Genomic DNA, 18,542 nt, shown 5'->3' with positions numbered 1-18,542 from the left:
AACCAAGAAAGGAAGGGCCGACTGACCGCCGCGCCCCCCCTTCCCCAGCACCCAGCCCTTCCCCACGGGAGGACAATCAGACAAGCCAGGGAGACCAGTCAAAGCAGGATCTCAGTTTATTGAGAAAACACACACAGCTAATACAAGGCACAGGAGCCAATCAGGACAAAGGTCAGCAGGGTGGGGTGAGTTCACGTGTACACCCATCTCACTGGCCATAATGGGAGACCCGAGCTGTCCAGAGAGCTAAAGGGTTCTGAGCCTATCCTAGAGGTCGTCTGGTTTTTCCTCACAACCCAGGCAACGCCTTCTGGCTGATCCCCAGGCGCTTTCTTAGCCACAGGTGGCCCCAGGACCCACCCGGAAGAGGGCAGTAAGTTCGCTTTCCTCCTTTCCGATGCAACATGCCCCACATGTTACATCGTGCCCTACTTGTGTCTGTGTTTCTTTTTTCTTGCCATCATTGTCAGAAATTCAGGGAAGTCAATTTTGCCATTACCACCAGCAGCTACTCCCTTAATCGCGTCCTGAAACTCGACTTCTGTGGGATTCCACCCAAGAGACCGTCTCATTACACTTCCCAATTCCTTTGTTAGTCTAGTACAGTTCCATCCCCGTTCCTGTCAAGGAGTGGGAAAGCTTCTTTGAATTCTGCAATCTGCCCTTCAGTTAGCTGGTCAGCCACGCTGCAAGCCTTACCAGTTTCCGAGACTCAACCACATAACCACCGGGCTCATTCGCTCCACTCAGATCCCATCCCATCACACTTTTAAAATGTCACATAGCATGAGTAGAATTTTAAACGTCTCGAGATATCAAACACGTTTACATTTATTTTGGTTTAATTATAAGTTGTATTTATTTTGTTTCCATTTTACTTTATTTTTAATCATATATAAAATTATATAAATTTTTTTTTTTTTCAATTGGCACATAGTAATTGTACAGACTCATGGGGCACAGTGTGGCGTCTTTTTTTGATTTAGTCTCCCACTTCCCCCCACCCACCCTGTCTTAAGATGAGGAAGGCTTGAATTTTAGGCATTTATCGAAAACCTGTGCATGCCATGTCAATGGATTAGACCCGTTAGCCGGCACACCAACTTCCCACACAAAGCCGTCCACTGAACCAAGAGGCCCAGCAGTCTCTTGGAGAAGCTGCAGCCTGACCCGTCTTCTCCACCATCGCCCAGGAAGGATGAGACTCACAAACCCATGCTTGGGCCGGTGCTTTCCTCTTCTTCATCTTTTATTCCCATGAGTCCCAGGCCAGAGAGAGATCCATGAGGGCTCGTGGTTCCTGGCAGGAGGATGACGCAAAGGGTGCCCGGGCTCAGGCTTCGGTAGAGCCTTCCAATCTTGCGGCTCCAACGCCAGGCTGCCCTCTTTGCGTTTTCCGCCTTCGAGTTCTGCAAGGTCTCCCGCTCCGAGGGAGGAGGTCTCGCTCTGAGACCTGCGGGCCTTCTTGATTCAGGTGGTGAGCCCCTAAGCCACGCGTGCAGGTGCCTGGGGGTTAGGGCCTGCCTGCCTTTCAGCTTCCAGTCCTTGCCTGTGAGGACATGGAGGGCCCTCTGGGCGTTGCCAGAAGTTTTGAACTTCAGGAAACAGTATTTTTCCTGTCTTCCGCTTTGAGCATCTGGAGGCACGATCACAGCTTCCAGGCCACCAAAGAGGTTCGGCAGTTCCTGAGTATGTCCTAAGAAATCTTTACTAACTCCGGACAGGTAAATAGTGGCTCGGTTCTCAGAATCTAGTTCCAGCTCCCTAACGAGTGTGTCGCAGTCGAGAGTGAGCTCTGTCACAGGTCTCTGTACCTTTATGTATACACCTTCCACCAGAACGCCATTCAAGCTCTCGATGGCCAGCTGGGCAGCTTCCAGGACTTCATACTCTACAGAGAGATGAGGCTGATGCGTTTCCAGGACAGCAGTCATTGCGCGAACTGGGCCGAAGCTCCTAAACAGCCTCTTCAGAGCACTCAGGTTGCAATCTTTGCTCAGTGGCCCAGCATAGATAGTTGACATCTCTGTCCACTTGATCCGCATCCTTTTGTCCACTTCCTCAGTGACGAGAGGTGAAAAAGGCTCCAAAGAGAACCGAATAATGCTGAAGGGGTACAGGCGCACTTGCCTTCTGGCCTGCTCAAAGACCTCTCTGTTGGAAAGGCACCTGACACTTTCACAATCTTCAGGGGAAGGGAGCTCAATATCATCTGTCTCTCGGGATACAAAAAGGAGCTTCTGATGCACCGAATCGAAACAACTTAAAGCACCTCTGTAGCTGTAACTTTGGAACTTTTCTCTGACATTTCTTGGGTCTTGGGCTCTCCACAGCGCCTCCAGATTGAGTTCTGCCGTCTTCTTTGGGCCATACTTGAGGAAGAATTGAGCCAATTCAAGGGTCGCGGTAGCGTCCTCTGTGGGATCGTGACCGTCCCTTTCCGAACGTTGAATGTCCTTTCCCAAAATAGCCTTGGCTAAGAACTTTAGCTTGAATCTTCTGCCCCGCTCCCTGGCATAAAGCAACGAGGTGTCGATAACATATGGGTGGATCATGTTCAGTGCTCGGAGATCCACGTCTAAGGAGTGCCCTACCAACACCGCATCAGGAGGAAGCAGTGCTTTTAACCGCCCCTGAACGTCTTTCAGTTTCGTCGTCACCGGCTTCAGCATCTCCTCCGTGATCCCTGAATAGCAGGTGGCGTAGTCTACAATCTCCTCATCCGGCTTCACCAACTCGTCCATAAGACACGAGCCTCCTTCGGCAACCAGTGAGATGCGTGTCAGTTCTCTCCCCTTGGACGTGATGCACATTTCTCCGTCCAGCCCAAAGAGAGGGCTGTTCTCTGTCACAGACGCGTTACATCTGGTAGTTACAAAGTTCTCACAGCCGGGAGAACCTGGCAACGGAAAGTCAAATGTTCTCATTTCCTCCTCTGTCAGAAGGCATCGCAGCAAGCCCACCTTCTGAGAGCCATACTTTCGAATGACCGGGTCATTCTGCAGGTCGACCTTGGGTTTCGTACTGGCAGACGGTAAAGATCCTCCCATGGTCTTAGGCAGATGTCCAGCCCTTTGATTTGGTAGCCCGACAACATCAGCGAGAAAAGCAGATGATGGAGGAGGCAAGCGGAACTTGTGTCTGAAGGCTTTCCGGAGAAATCCAAACTCCAAATAGAACCTGTAGAAGTGGAGTTGACTCATCCCTTGAAGGATGACCACCACTGTTCTGCTCAGTTGCTTTCCGTGCAGAAGCTGGCACCACCTGGGTCTCTCAATAACGGGTTCAGCCAGAACCGCGTACTTGAGCAACTCACATAGCTGTTCGTGGGTTATTTCACAGTTTTCAGCCATTACGATGCCACTCAACCGGGCTCTCTTGGGCTTGGGCTCGGGCTGCCTGTCCACAAGATCCGAACGGGGTATCCTTACCTCGGGCGTCCCCATCAGCCAGGCGGGGACCCGTCTCCTCTGGCTGTTCAGCCTCCCCGTCTTCTCCTTCTCTGGCTCCACGATCCTGTACGTGAGTCCTTGTTGTGGAACGCTGTCCTTGGAAAGTAGAAAGCTGTCCCTGCCTGGATGCCAATCCAGCAAGAGAAAACGTTCTTGAGAAGGAAAAAGGATGGTTTCTTGCTTGACCAGCAAGGGAGAAACAATGGTTCTCACATCAGCAGGAGGAGGGGGTTTTTATAGAGGTGATTCAGAGAAAGTGAGATTAGGGAGGAGAGATCAGGTAAGGAAAAGATTAGGGAAAAGGAGAGCCCAGAGGAGGAGATCAGGGAGGGGGAAAAGAACAGGGAGGAGAAGTTTAGGGAAAAGAAAATGAGAAGATCAGGGAGGAGAAGTGTAGGGGAAAGAAAATCAGGAGGAGAAGGTTAGGGCAAAGAAGATCAGGGAGGAGAAGGTTGGGGAAAAGAGAAACAGACATGTAAGTTTCAAAGCGACAAGGGATGTAGTCAAAGCATCCAGTGGACCCCTGTTGCAACTTCAGCCAAATCTTCCCTTTGTATTCCAGCGTATTGCCTTTGGGGGACCTTTACAGTGCATTACCTTCCAGTAGTTTCATGGTTTCTTTACCCAGATTCGTTAAGTTCCAGGGGACAGGACCGTGCCCTGGGTTTCATATTTTCTCAGAATTGTGCTGTATACGTAGCAAAGACTTGAAAAAGGAAAAGAAAAAAAGCGTAAAGACAAAAATAACTAAAGGTCTTCAGTGTTTCTGTACCCCTACAATCACGAGTTCCCCAACATTACTGTAAAACACAGGGAGCAGAAAACAAATTTGACCTAAGTTTGCTAATACGTGCTTGAGGCCTATGTAGGTAAAATGACTACTAAAATGAAAGAGAGGATGACAGCCCAGCGGCTCTGGAGGCTGAGACAGGAGGATCGTGAATTCAAAGCCTGCCTCAGCCACTTAGAGAGGCGCTAAGCAACCCTGTGAGACCCTGTTTCAAGATAAAATATATATATATAAAATACAAAATATGGCTGGGGATGTGACTTAGTGATTGAGTGCCCCTGTTTTCAATTCCCTGTACCAAAGGGGGGGAAAAAAAAAGGATTACCGTACAAGAACCCAGGTCTTTCCTCCTCCCAAAGTCCAGTTTAGTTTCTCTTTCATCAGAACACATTAAGGGGTACTTTGCCATTTGCCCCGTAGTGTGAATGGGTTCATTGAACTTATTGGGTTCTTTTCAGTGTGGCTTCTTAATACTTGTGTTCCAGGCGTAATGATCAGTTCAGGTTAATTGGCATATATGTCACTCACACCTGTATCACTCCTTTGTATTGGGAACGTTCCAAACCCTATCAGGTTTCCCCCTTCCGGTACTGAGGATTGCACCCAGGGCCTTGTACATACTCAGCAATTATTCTACCACTGAGATACACCCCCAATCAGCTGTTTTGAAATATTTAATATTGTTGTCAATCACAGCTATCCTACCATGCTGTGGAATACTAAAAGTCAGTCATTTCTCTTATCCAAGGGCATCCCCCATAACTATTAACCATCCTCTTGCCCTGTTCTCAGCCCTACGCCCTTTCCGCGCTCCGGTAACCACTATTTTCTCTATTCTATCCATTTTATTTTAGCTTAATTATTCAGTTTTTTTTTTATATATATATGACAGCGGAATGCATTACGACTCGTATTATACGTATAGAGCACAATTATTCACATCTCTGGTTGTAGATAAAGTATATTCACACCAACTCATGTTTTCATACGTGTAGTTTGGATAATGATGTCCATCACATTCCACCACCATTTCTAACCCCCTGCCCCCTCCCTTCCCTTCCCACTCCTCTCCCCTATCTAGAGTTCATCTCTTCCTCCCATGCTCCCCAACCCAGACTCCTTATATCAGAGAAAACACTTGGCATTCGTTTGTTTGGTTTGGGATGACTTCACTTAGCATCATCTCCTCCATCTCCGTCCATTTACCTGCAAATGCCATGATGGTATTCTCTTTTATTGCTGAGTAACATTCCCTTGTGTATATCAACAGACTGGTAGACCAATGGTACAGAATAGAGGACACGGAGACTAACCCACTAAATTACAATTATCTTCTATCAGACAAAGGTGCCCAAAACGTACTTTGGAGAAAAGATAGCCTCTTCAACAAACGGTGCTGGGAAAACTGGAAATCCATAGGCAACAAAATGAAATTAAAACCCCAGTCTCTCACCATGCACAGAACTCAATCCAGAGTGGAACTAGGACCTAGGAATTAAACCAGAGACCTTGGGTCTAACAGAAGAAAAAGTAGGCCCTAATCTTCATCATGTGAGATTAGGCCCCAACTTCCTTAATAAGACTGCTATAGTGCAAGAAATAAAATCAAGAATCAACAAATCAGATGGATTCCAACTAAAAAGCTTCTTTGCAGCAAAAGAAACAATAAGTGAGGTGAACAGAGAGCCTACAGAATAGGAGGAAATTTTTACCACACACAAATCAGATAGAGCACTCATCTATATCTATCTATCTAACTATATATAAAAATCTCTATAAAGAACTCATAACTCTTAATAGCGAAAAAACAAATAAGCCAATGAATAAATGGGCCAAAGAACTGAACAGACATTTCTCAGAAAATGATATACAGTCAATCAACAAATTTATGAAAAAATGTTCAACATCTCTGGCAATTAGAGAAATGCAAATAAAAAATCACTCTAAGATTTCATCTCTCTCCAGTAAAAATGGCAGCTCTTAAGGATACAAACAACAATAAGTTTTCGCAGGGAAGTCGGGGGCAAAGGCACCTTCACACATTGCTGGTGGCACTGAAAATTGGTGTAGCCAATATGGAAAGCGGTAGGGAGATTCCTTGGAAGCCTCATAACGGAACCACCATTGGATCCAGGTATCCCGCTCCTCGGGTTATACCCAAAGGATTTAGAAGTAGCATACTACAACGACGCAGCCACATCAATGTTTACAGCAGCACAATTCACAATAGCTAAATTGTGGAACCAACCTGGGTATACCTTTTATTAGATGAATGGATGAAGAAAATGTGGCATATATACACAATGGAATATCACTCAGCATTAAAGGAGAAAAAAAAATCATGGCGTTTGCAAGTAAATGGATGAAGTTGGAGAATAAAATGCTGAGTGAAGTAGGCCGGCCCTAAAAATCCAAATGCTGAATGTATTGTCTGATACAAGGATGGTGATTTATAATGGGGACGGGTTGTGGGGAGCATGGGAAAAATAGATGAGCTTTAGATAGGGAAAAGGGGAGAGAGGAGGGGGGAGGATTTAGGCTCGAATTCTGGACCCCCAAAATACCACCAGAGACCAGGATCGATGTAAGCAGCAAAGAGGTGTCTGTTGCGAGCTGGCTGGGTCCTCTGGGCGCACACAGCAACTGGTGACGCTGAGAGGCCCCGAGCCCAGGGTTTGCAGCAGTTTTATACATTCTTTGGAGAAGGCAGGGACCCCCCCACAAACATCATAGCATAGCATCTCTTGGCAAATCATCACACACTGCGGGAAAATCAAATAACAACTCTAAAACGTGATTAGCACATTCACCGACGGGAACAAGTTGGGTAGTGATGATTGGTTACTACGAGAGGGGGATTCGTTTGAACTGATTGGTTTACACCAAGAAGGGTGTTCTTGATGAACTACATGGTTTCCCAACACCATAAACTACTGGGAGGGTCATGTGGCATCCCAGGTATTTCCCTGTCTCATGCTGCTGATTGGTGGCTGCTAGCGGTTTGCTATGGGTCCCCACCTAGCCTGACTGAGTCAGGGACACCTGGTCCAGCAGATCTCTCCTGTTATTTGTAGACAAACCACTTAGCGGGGTGGGAATGTGCCCCAGGAGTGCTCTGTGGGTCTTTCCAAGGACAAAGGTCATGTCCCCTCCTTGGACAGGCTTTGCTCTGAGGTAGAAGCTGGTTTTTCAGAGGGGCACGGAGGTAGGAAAGATGGTGGAATGAGACAGACATCCTTACCCTAAGTACATGTATGAAAACACAAATGGTGCGACTCTACTTTGCATTCAACCAGAGACATGAAAAATTGTGCTCTATTTGTGTAATACGAAAAGAATTGCATTCTGCTGTCATATGTAACAAATCAGAATAAATAAAAATTTTAAAATGCATCCTAAAGTAAGCGAAATATAGAAAAAAATTATGATACATTTCATAACGGAATATAGTATGACTGCTAAGAAGAATGAGAAAAACTACATGTCCACTGAGGTAAGACAATCTCTAAGATATCAGGTGACGAGAACCAAGGGGAGAAGGGTGTACACAGCGCTATTTATTGAAAATGAGAGGATGTATGTATGCAGAGATGTACTTATGGATGCAGTGAACATTTCTGGAACTGGTACCATTATTGCTTCTGTGAAAGTGAGGAAGTGATGGAAGGAGACTTTTTTTTTTTTTTTTTTGTTAACCTTATATACATCCTGTTTAAATATTTATCATCTACACTCATAACATTAAAACATAAGGATGAAAAGCAGTAAAACCAAAACAGAGAAGAGCATTTGAATCAGGCTTTACAAGAAAATAGCATAGATCTCTTTTTGGCTCATGCTTACAATACAGCTAGGTCCAGAGATGCAGGAAGCCCCTTGATGGAGTTAGCCACTGAGCAGATGACTCACCTGATTGTGGCTGTGTTTTGCAAATACTTATCTGCCAGCACTGCTTTATTGCAACGGAGTCCCGACCTTGGGCTGGTTCTGAGCCTCTAACTGGACCTTCAGGACAGACACAGGCAGGATCTGGGCAGTGTCATGTAAGCAAGGGGCATAGGAGGAGTCATGAATGTGGATACCGCCCAGAGCTAGGGACCTTGCTAGATATGGAGGCCAGCTAGGCAGAAAGCGGGTGGCAGGAAGTTCTGAAAAAATTAGTTGAGGTAGGCGCAGCGTTCTCAGTGATTTTTCCTCTGGTGTTTGGAGACATGTTAAAGTGCCTTAGCAAAGTCTACTCATTTGAAAGAGGACATCCTTGTTCCAGTTTTTAGAGGGAATGCTTTCAATTTTTCTCTGTTTAGGATGATGCTGTCCTTGGGTTTTGCATGGATAGCTTTTATGAGGTTGAGGTCTGTTCCTTCTATTCCTAGTTTTTCTAGTGTTTTGAACACGAAGGGTGCTGTATTTGTCAAATGCTTTATCTGCCTCTATTGAGATGATCATACTATTCTTGTTTTTAAGTATATTGATGTGATGAATTATGTTTATTGATTTCTGTATATGAACCCCACTTGATTGTGGCACACTATCTTTTTAATATGTTTCTATATGCTATTTGCCGGAATTGTACTGAGAATTTTTGTATCGATGTTCACCGTGGATATTGGTATGAAGTTTTCTTTCCTTGATGTGTGTTTGTATGGTTTTGGTATCAGAGTGATATCAGCTTCAGAGAATGAGATTGGAAGGGTTCTCTCCTTTTCATATTCCACGAAACGTTTTGAGCAGTACTGGTGTTAATTCTCCTTGGCAGGTCTTATAGAGCTCGGCTGAGAATCGATCTGGTCCTGGACTTTCCTTGATTGGTAGACCGTAGGTGTTCTCACCACAAAAATCGAACAAAGAAAAGAAAATGTTAACTATTCTGAAGTGATAGATATGTCAGATGATTTGAGCTATTATTTCACAGCATTTACGTATAGCAAAATATCATGTTATGCAACTTAAGCGTAACTGACCACATGTATTTTGTCAATAAATTTTGTCAAAAAAGAGGGCAGTGACTATGGATTTCTTTCTTGAATGAGTAGAATTTTCTTTTTTGAAAAAAAATCGTTAAAATCTGCTTTAATTAGTTATACATGACAGTAGAATGCAATTATGCATTTTGATATATCATAAATAAATAGGGTCTAATTTCTCATTTTTCTCCTTGTACACGTTGTCAGATCACATTGCTCATGCAGTCATATGTGTAAGTGAGGTAATAATGTCTGTTTCATTCTACTAACTTTCCTATCTCTATATCCTTCCCCTGCCTTCACTCTCTTCTACCTAATCTAAAGTAACTTTATTCTTCCCTAGCACCTTGGCCCTGACTGTGAATTAGCATCCACATATCAGAGAACGCATTCGGCCTTTGGTTTTATGGGCCTGGCTTATTTCGCTTAGCATGATATTCTCCAACTCCGTCCATTTACCCGGAAATACCATAATTCCCTTCTTCTTTAAAACTGAGTGATATTCCATCAAATATTATATACCACATTTTCTTTATCCAACCTAGGTTGGTTCCATAGTTTAGCTACTGTGAATTGAGCTTCTGTAAATAAATCTTGGGCCTCCCAGGAATACCATAAGGCCTGTCTATTGCCCCAGGGTTAGCATTTACCAAGAAATCTATACACAATGGGGGTGAGTCATCTCATCGCTGGTCTTAACAAGACAGGGCCGTACACAATGGGGGTGAGTCATCACTGGTGTTGCAAGAAGGCAGCTTAACCAGCTTTTCCAGGTTTGCACAAGAGGGTGGAGAATTTCCTTGAAGGAGGGGTGACAACATAGGCATAGGCCGCTCCCCTTCCCGACTTGTCTACCGCATGTTCCAGGACCAGAGCACTTGGTGCGGGACCCAGAGGACCAGGCCAGGCACCAGAAGGGTCTAGGAGGCCATTGTCAGAGTGAGGTTTTAAGCCTTTCTCCTCCCGGGCAGTGAGAGGACTGACTCGCTGCGACCAAAGTCGATCCTCAACAAGGGTTTCCCAAAACTGGTCGCCGTACTTAGTGTGAGATTGCCCCATCTTTCCGGGGAGACCCCTACCTCAAAACTCTCTTGGCTTGGCTTGGGGATAGGAGTATCACTTTTGGTGAACCGACTTCTTAATGCCCCACGTTGGGCGCCAGATGTCGGGGGGTTTTAGCCCCACCCCACCCCACCCGCTTCCCTCCTGACCTGCATGGTCACAGAGCACGCCCTGACCATGAGGAACCAAGAAAGGAAGGGCCGACTGACCGCCGCGCCCCCCCTTCCCCAGCACCCAGCCCTTCCCCACGGGAGGACAATCAGACAAGCCAGGGAGACCAGTCAAAGCAGGATCTCAGTTTATTGAGAAAACACACACAGCTAATACAAGGCACAGGAGCCAATCAGGACAAAGGTCAGCAGGGTGGGGTGAGTTCACGTGTACACCCATCTCACTGGCCATAATGGGAGACCCGAGCTGTCCAGAGAGCTAAAGGGTTCTGAGCCTATCCTAGAGGTCGTCTGGTTTTTCCTCACAACCCAGGCAACGCCTTCTGGCTGATCCCCAGGCGCTTTCTTAGCCACAGGTGGCCCCAGGACCCACCCGGAAGAGGGCAGTAAGTTCGCTTTCCTCCTTTCCGATGCAACATGCCCCACATGTTACATCGTGCCCTACTTCTGTCTGTGTTTCCTTTTTCTTGCCATCATTGTCAGAAATTCAGGGAAGTCAATTTTGCCATTACCACCAGCAGCTACTCCCTTAATCGCGTCCTGAAACTCGACTTCTGTGGGATTCCACCCAAGAGACCGTCTCATTACACTTCCCAATTCCTTTGTTAGTCTAGTACAGTTCCATCCCCGTTCCTGTCAAGGAGTGGGAAAGCTTCTTTGAATTCTGCAATCTGCCCTTCAGTTAGCTGGTCAGCCACGCTGCAAGCCTTACCAGTTTCCGAGACTCAACCACATAACCACCGGGCTCATTCGCTCCACTCAGATCCCATCCCATCACACTTTTAAAATGTCACATAGCATGAGTAGAATTTTAAACGTCTCGAGATATCAAACACGTTTACATTTATTTTGGTTTAATTATAAGTTGTATTTATTTTGTTTCCATTTTACTTTATTTTTAATCATATATAAAATTATATAAATTTTTTTTTTTTTCAATTGGCACATAGTAATTGTACAGACTCATGGGGCACAGTGTGGCGTCTTTTTTTGATTTAGTCTCCCACTTCCCCCCACCCACCCTGTCTTAAGATGAGGAAGGCTTGAATTTTAGGCATTTATCGAAAACCTGTGCATGCCATGTCAATGGATTAGACCCGTTAGCCGGCACACCAACTTCCCACACAAAGCCGTCCACTGAACCAAGAGGCCCAGCAGTCTCTTGGAGAAGCTGCAGCCTGACCCGTCTTCTCCACCATCGCCCAGGAAGGATGAGACTCACAAACCCATGCTTGGGCCGGTGCTTTCCTCTTCTTCATCTTTTATTCCCATGAGTCCCAGGCCAGAGAGAGATCCATGAGGGCTCGTGGTTCCTGGCAGGAGGATGACGCAAAGGGTGCCCGGGCTCAGGCTTCGGTAGAGCCTTCCAATCTTGCGGCTCCAACGCCAGGCTGCCCTCTTTGCGTTTTCCGCCTTCGAGTTCTGCAAGGTCTCCCGCTCCGAGGGAGGAGGTCTCGCTCTGAGACCTGCGGGCCTTCTTGATTCAGGTGGTGAGCCCCTAAGCCACGCGTGCAGGTGCCTGGGGGTTAGGGCCTGCCTGCCTTTCAGCTTCCAGTCCTTGCCTGTGAGGACATGGAGGGCCCTCTGGGCGTTGCCAGAAGTTTTGAACTTCAGGAAACAGTATTTTTCCTGTCTTCCGCTTTGAGCATCTGGAGGCACGATCACAGCTTCCAGGCCACCAAAGAGGTTCGGCAGTTCCTGAGTATGTCCTAAGAAATCTTTACTAACTCCGGACAGGTAAATAGTGGCTCGGTTCTCAGAATCTAGTTCCAGCTCCCTAACGAGTGTGTCGCAGTCGAGAGTGAGCTCTGTCACAGGTCTCTGTACCTTTATGTATACACCTTCCACCAGAACGCCATTCAAGCTCTCGATGGCCAGCTGGGCAGCTTCCAGGACTTCATACTCTACAGAGAGATGAGGCTGATGCGTTTCCAGGACAGCAGTCATTGCGCGAACTGGGCCGAAGCTCCTAAACAGCCTCTTCAGAGCACTCAGGTTGCAATCTTTGCTCAGTGGCCCAGCATAGATAGTTGACATCTCTGTCCACTTGATCCGCATCCTTTTGTCCACTTCCTCAGTGACGAGAGGTGAAAAAGGCTCCAAAGAGAACCGAATAATGCTGAAGGGGTACAGGCGCACTTGCCTTCTGGCCTGCTCAAAGACCTCTCTGTTGGAAAGGCACCTGACACTTTCACAATCTTCAGGGGAAGGGAGCTCAATATCATCTGTCTCTCGGGATACAAAAAGGAGCTTCTGATGCACCGAATCGAAACAACTTAAAGCACCTCTGTAGCTGTAACTTTGGAACTTTTCTCTGACATTTCTTGGGTCTTGGGCTCTCCACAGCGCCTCCAGATTGAGTTCTGCCGTCTTCTTTGGGCCATACTTGAGGAAGAATTGAGCCAATTCAAGGGTCGCGGTAGCGTCCTCTGTGGGATCGTGACCGTCCCTTTCCGAACGTTGAATGTCCTTTCCCAAAATAGCCTTGGCTAAGAACTTTAGCTTGAATCTTCTGCCCCGCTCCCTGGCATAAAGCAACGAGGTGTCGATAACATATGGGTGGATCATGTTCAGTGCTCGGAGATCCACGTCTAAGGAGTGCCCTACCAACACCGCATCAGGAGGAAGCAGTGCTTTTAACCGCCCCTGAACGTCTTTCAGTTTCGTCGTCACCGGCTTCAGCATCTCCTCCGTGATCCCTGAATAGCAGGTGGCGTAGTCTACAATCTCCTCATCCGGCTTCACCAACTCGTCCATAAGACACGAGCCTCCTTCGGCAACCAGTGAGATGCGTGTCAGTTCTCTCCCCTTGGACGTGATGCACATTTCTCCGTCCAGCCCAAAGAGAGGGCTGTTCTCTGTCACAGACGCGTTACATCTGGTAGTTACAAAGTTCTCACAGCCGGGAGAACCTGGCAACGGAAAGTCAAATGTTCTCATTTCCTCCTCTGTCAGAAGGCATCGCAGCAAGCCCACCTTCTGAGAGCCATACTTTCGAATGACCGGGTCATTCTGCAGGTCGACCTTGGGTTTCGTACTGGCAGACGGTAAAGATCCTCCCATGGTCTTAGGCAGATGTCCAGCCCTTTGATTTGGTAGCCCGACAACATCAGCGAGAAAAGCAGATGATGGAGGAGGCAAGCGGAACTTGTGTCTGAAGGCTTTCCGGAGAAATCCAAACTCCAAATAGAACCTGTAGAAGTGGAGTTGACTCATCCCTTGAAGGATGACCACCACTGTTCTGCTCAGTTGCTTTCCGTGCAGAAGCTGGCACCACCTGGGTCTCTCAATAACGGGTTCAGCCAGAACCGCGTACTTGAGCAACTCACATAGCTGTTCGTGGGTTATTTCACAGTTTTCAGCCATTACGATGCCACTCAACCGGGCTCTCTTGGGCTTGGGCTCGGGCTGCCTGTCCACAAGATCCGAACGGGGTATCCTTACCTCGGGCGTCCCCATCAGCCAGGCGGGGACCCGTCTCCTCTGGCTGTTCAGCCTCCCCGTCTTCTCCTTCTCTGGCTCCACGATCCTGTACGTGAGTCCTTGTTGTGGAACGCTGTCCTTGGAAAGTAGAAAGCTGTCCCTGCCTGGATGCCAATCCAGCAAGAGAAAACGTTCTTGAGAAGGAAAAAGGATGGTTTCTTGCTTGACCAGCAAGGGAGAAACAATGGTTCTCACATCAGCAGGAGGAGGGGGTTTTTATAGAGGTGATTCAGAGAAAGTGAGATTAGGGAGGAGAGATCAGGTAAGGAAAAGATTAGGGAAAAGGAGAGCCCAGAGGAGGAGATCAGGGAGGGGGAAAAGAACAGGGAGGAGAAGTTTAGGGAAAAGAAAATGAGAAGATCAGGGAGGAGAAGTGTAGGGGAAAGAAAATCAGGAGGAGAAGGTTAGGGCAAAGAAGATCAGGGAGGAGAAGGTTGGGGAAAAGAGAAACAGACATGTAAGTTTCAAAGCGACAAGGGATGTAGTCAAAGCATCCAGTGGACCCCTGTTGCAACTTCAGCCAAATCTTCCCTTTGTATTCCAGCGTATTGCCTTTGGGGGACCTTTACAGTGCATTACCTTCCAGTAGTTTCATGGTTTCTTTACCCAGATTCGTTAAGTTCCAGGGGACAGGACCGTGCCCTGGGTTTCATATTTTCTCAGAATTGTGCTGTATACGTAGCAAAGACTTGAAAAAGGAAAAGAAAAAAAGCGTAAAGACAAAAATAACTAAAGGTCTTCAGTGTTTCTGTACCCCTACAATCACGAGTTCCCCAACATTACTGTAAAACACAGGGAGCAGAAAACAAATTTGACCTAAGTTTGCTAATACGTGCTTGAGGCCTATGTAGGTAAAATGACTACTAAAATGAAAGAGAGGATGACAGCCCAGCGGCTCTGGAGGCTGAGACAGGAGGATCGTGAATTCAAAGCCTGCCTCAGCCACTTAGAGAGGCGCTAAGCAACCCTGTGAGACCCTGTTTCAAGATAAAATATATATATATAAAATACAAAATATGGCTGGGGATGTGACTTAGTGATTGAGTGCCCCTGTTTTCAATTCCCTGTACCAAAGGGGGGGAAAAAAAAAGGATTACCGTACAAGAACCCAGGTCTTTCCTCCTCCCAAAGTCCAGTTTAGTTTCTCTTTCATCAGAACACATTAAGGGGTACTTTGCCATTTGCCCCGTAGTGTGAATGGGTTCATTGAACTTATTGGGTTCTTTTCAGTGTGGCTTCTTAATACTTGTGTTCCAGGCGTAATGATCAGTTCAGGTTAATTGGCATATATGTCACTCACACCTGTATCACTCCTTTGTATTGGGAACGTTCCAAACCCTATCAGGTTTCCCCCTTCCGGTACTGAGGATTGCACCCAGGGCCTTGTACATACTCAGCAATTATTCTACCACTGAGATACACCCCCAATCAGCTGTTTTGAAATATTTAATATTGTTGTCAATCACAGCTATCCTACCATGCTGTGGAATACTAAAAGTCAGTCATTTCTCTTATCCAAGGGCATCCCCCATAACTATTAACCATCCTCTTGCCCTGTTCTCAGCCCTACGCCCTTTCCGCGCTCCGGTAACCACTATTTTCTCTATTCTATCCATTTTATTTTAGCTTAATTATTCAGTTTTTTTTATATATATATATATATATGACAGCGGAATGCATTACGACTCGTATTATACGTATAGAGCACAATTATTCACATCTCTGGTTGTAGATAAAGTATATTCACACCAACTCATGTTTTCATACGTGTAGTTTGGATAATGATGTCCATCACATTCCACCACCATTTCTAACCCCCTGCCCCCTCCCTTCCCTTCCCACTCCTCTCCCCTATCTAGAGTTCATCTCTTCCTCCCATGCTCCCCAACCCAGACTCCTTATATCAGAGAAAACACTTGGCATTCGTTTGTTTGGTTTGGGATGACTTCACTTAGCATCATCTCCTCCATCTCCGTCCATTTACCTGCAAATGCCATGATGGTATTCTCTTTTATTGCTGAGTAACATTCCCTTGTGTATATCAACAGACTGGTAGACCAATGGTACAGAATAGAGGACACGGAGACTAACCCACTAAATTACAATTATCTTCTATCAGACAAAGGTGCCCAAAACGTACTTTGGAGAAAAGATAGCCTCTTCAACAAACGGTGCTGGGAAAACTGGAAATCCATAGGCAACAAAATGAAATTAAAACCCCAGTCTCTCACCATGCACAGAACTCAATCCAGAGTGGAACTAGGACCTAGGAATTAAACCAGAGACCTTGGGTCTAACAGAAGAAAAAGTAGGCCCTAATCTTCATCATGTGAGATTAGGCCCCAACTTCCTTAATAAGACTGCTATAGTGCAAGAAATAAAATCAAGAATCAACAAATCAGATGGATTCCAACTAAAAAGCTTCTTTGCAGCAAAAGAAACAATAAGTGAGGTGAACAGAGAGCCTACAGAATAGGAGGAAATTTTTACCACACACAAATCAGATAGAGCACTCATCTATATCTATCTATCTAACTATATATAAAAATCTCTATAAAGAACTCATAACTCTTAATAGCGAAAAAACAAATAAGCCAATGAATAAATGGGCCAAAGAACTGAACAGACATTTCTCAGAAAATGATATACAGTCAATCAACAAATTTATGAAAAAATGTTCAACATCTCTGGCAATTAGAGAAATGCAAATAAAAAATCACTCTAAGATTTCATCTCTCTCCAGTAAAAATGGCAGCTCTTAAGGATACAAACAACAATAAGTTTTCGCAGGGAAGTCGGGGGCAAAGGCACCTTCACACATTGCTGGTGGCACTGAAAATTGGTGTAGCCAATATGGAAAGCGGTAGGGAGATTCCTTGGAAGCCTCATAACGGAACCACCATTGGATCCAGGTATCCCGCTCCTCGGGTTATACCCAAAGGATTTAGAAGTAGCATACTACAACGACGCAGCCACATCAATGTTTACAGCAGCACAATTCACAATAGCTAAATTGTGGAACCAACCTGGGTATACCTTTCATTAGATGAATGGATGAAGAAAATGTGGCATATATACACAATGGAATATCACTCAGCATTAAAGGAGAAAAAAAAATCATGGCGTTTGCAAGTAAATGGATGAAGTTGGAGAATAAAATGCTGAGTGAAGTAGGCCGGCCCTAAAAATCCAAATGCTGAATGTATTGTCTGATACAAGGATGGTGATTTATAATGGGGACGGGTTGTGGGGAGCATGGGAAAAATAGATGAGCTTTAGATAGGGAAAAGGGGAGAGAGGAGGAGGGAGGTTTTAGGCTCGAATTCTGGACCCCCAAAATACCACCAGAGACCAGGATCGATGTAAGCAGCAAAGAGGTGTCTGTTGCGAGCTGGCTGGGTCCTCTGGGCGCACACAGCAACTGGTGACGCTGAGAGGCCCCGAGCCCAGGGTTTGCAGCAGTTTTATACATTCTTTGGAGAAGGCAGGGACCCCCCCACAAACATCATAGCATAGCATCTCTTGGCGAATCATCACACACTGCGGGAAAATCAAATAACAACTCTAAAACGTGATTAGCACATTCACCGACGGGAACAAGTTGGGTAGTGATGATTGGTTACTACGAGAGGGGGATTCGTTTGAACTGATTGGTTTACACCAAGAAGGGTGTTCTTGATGAACTACATGGTTTCCCAACACCATAAACTACTGGGAGGGTCATGTGGCATCCCAGGTATTTCCCTGTCTCATGCTGCTGATTGGTGGCTGCTAGCGGCTTGCTATGGGTCCCCACCTAGCCTGACTGAGTCAGGGACACCTGGTCCAGCAGATCTCTCCTGTTATTTGTAGACAAACCACTTAGCGGGGTGGGAATGTGCCCCAGGAGTGCTCTGTGGGTCTTTCCAAGGACAAAGGTCATGTCCCCTCCTTGGACAGGCTTTGCTCTGAGGTAGAAGCTGGTTTTTCAGAGGGGCACGGAGGTAGGAAAGATGGTGGAATGAGACAGACATCCTTACCCTAAGTACATGTATGAAAACACAAATGGTGCGACTCTACTTTGCATTCAACCAGAGACATGAAAAATTGTGCTCTATTTGTGTAATACGAAAAGAATTGCATTCTGCTGTCATATGTAACAAATCAGAATAAATAAAAATTTTAAAATGCATCCTAAAGTAAGCGAAATATAGAAAAAAATTATGATACATTTCATAACGGAATATAGTATGACTGCTAAGAAGAATGAGAAAAACTACATGTCCACTGAGGTAAGACAATCTCTAAGATATCAGGTGACGAGAACCAAGGGGAGAAGGGTGTACACAGCGCTATTTATTGAAAATGAGAGGATGTATGTATGCAGAGATGTACTTATGGATGCAGTGAACATTTCTGGAACTGGTACCATTATTGCTTCTGTGAAAGTGAGGAAGTGATGGAAGGAGACTTTTTTTTTTTTTTTTTTTTGTTAACCTTATATACATCCTGTTTAAATATTTATCATCTACACTCATAACATTAAAACATAAGGATGAAAAGCAGTAAAACCAAAACAGAGAAGAGCATTTGAATCAGGCTTTACAAGAAAATAGCATAGATCTCTTTTTGGCTCATGCTT

The 18,542-nt window shown here is 45.7% G+C and overlaps 2 pseudogenes; both read right to left on the bottom strand.

The window, feature by feature from the left end:
- Positions 1-1,205: 1,205 nt before the first annotated feature.
- Positions 1,206-4,065, bottom strand: LOC143381563 (RNA exonuclease 5 pseudogene; annotated as a pseudogene).
- Positions 4,066-11,656: 7,591 nt separating this feature from the next.
- Positions 11,657-14,516, bottom strand: LOC143381562 (RNA exonuclease 5 pseudogene; annotated as a pseudogene).
- Positions 14,517-18,542: the final 4,026 nt, after the last annotated feature.

The sequence above is a fragment of the Callospermophilus lateralis genome, chromosome 15, assembly GCF_048772815.1.
Source record: "Callospermophilus lateralis isolate mCalLat2 chromosome 15, mCalLat2.hap1, whole genome shotgun sequence".
NCBI lineage: Eukaryota > Metazoa > Chordata > Mammalia > Rodentia > Sciuridae > Callospermophilus > Callospermophilus lateralis.
This window is presented reverse-complemented; position numbering and strand designations above follow the sequence as displayed.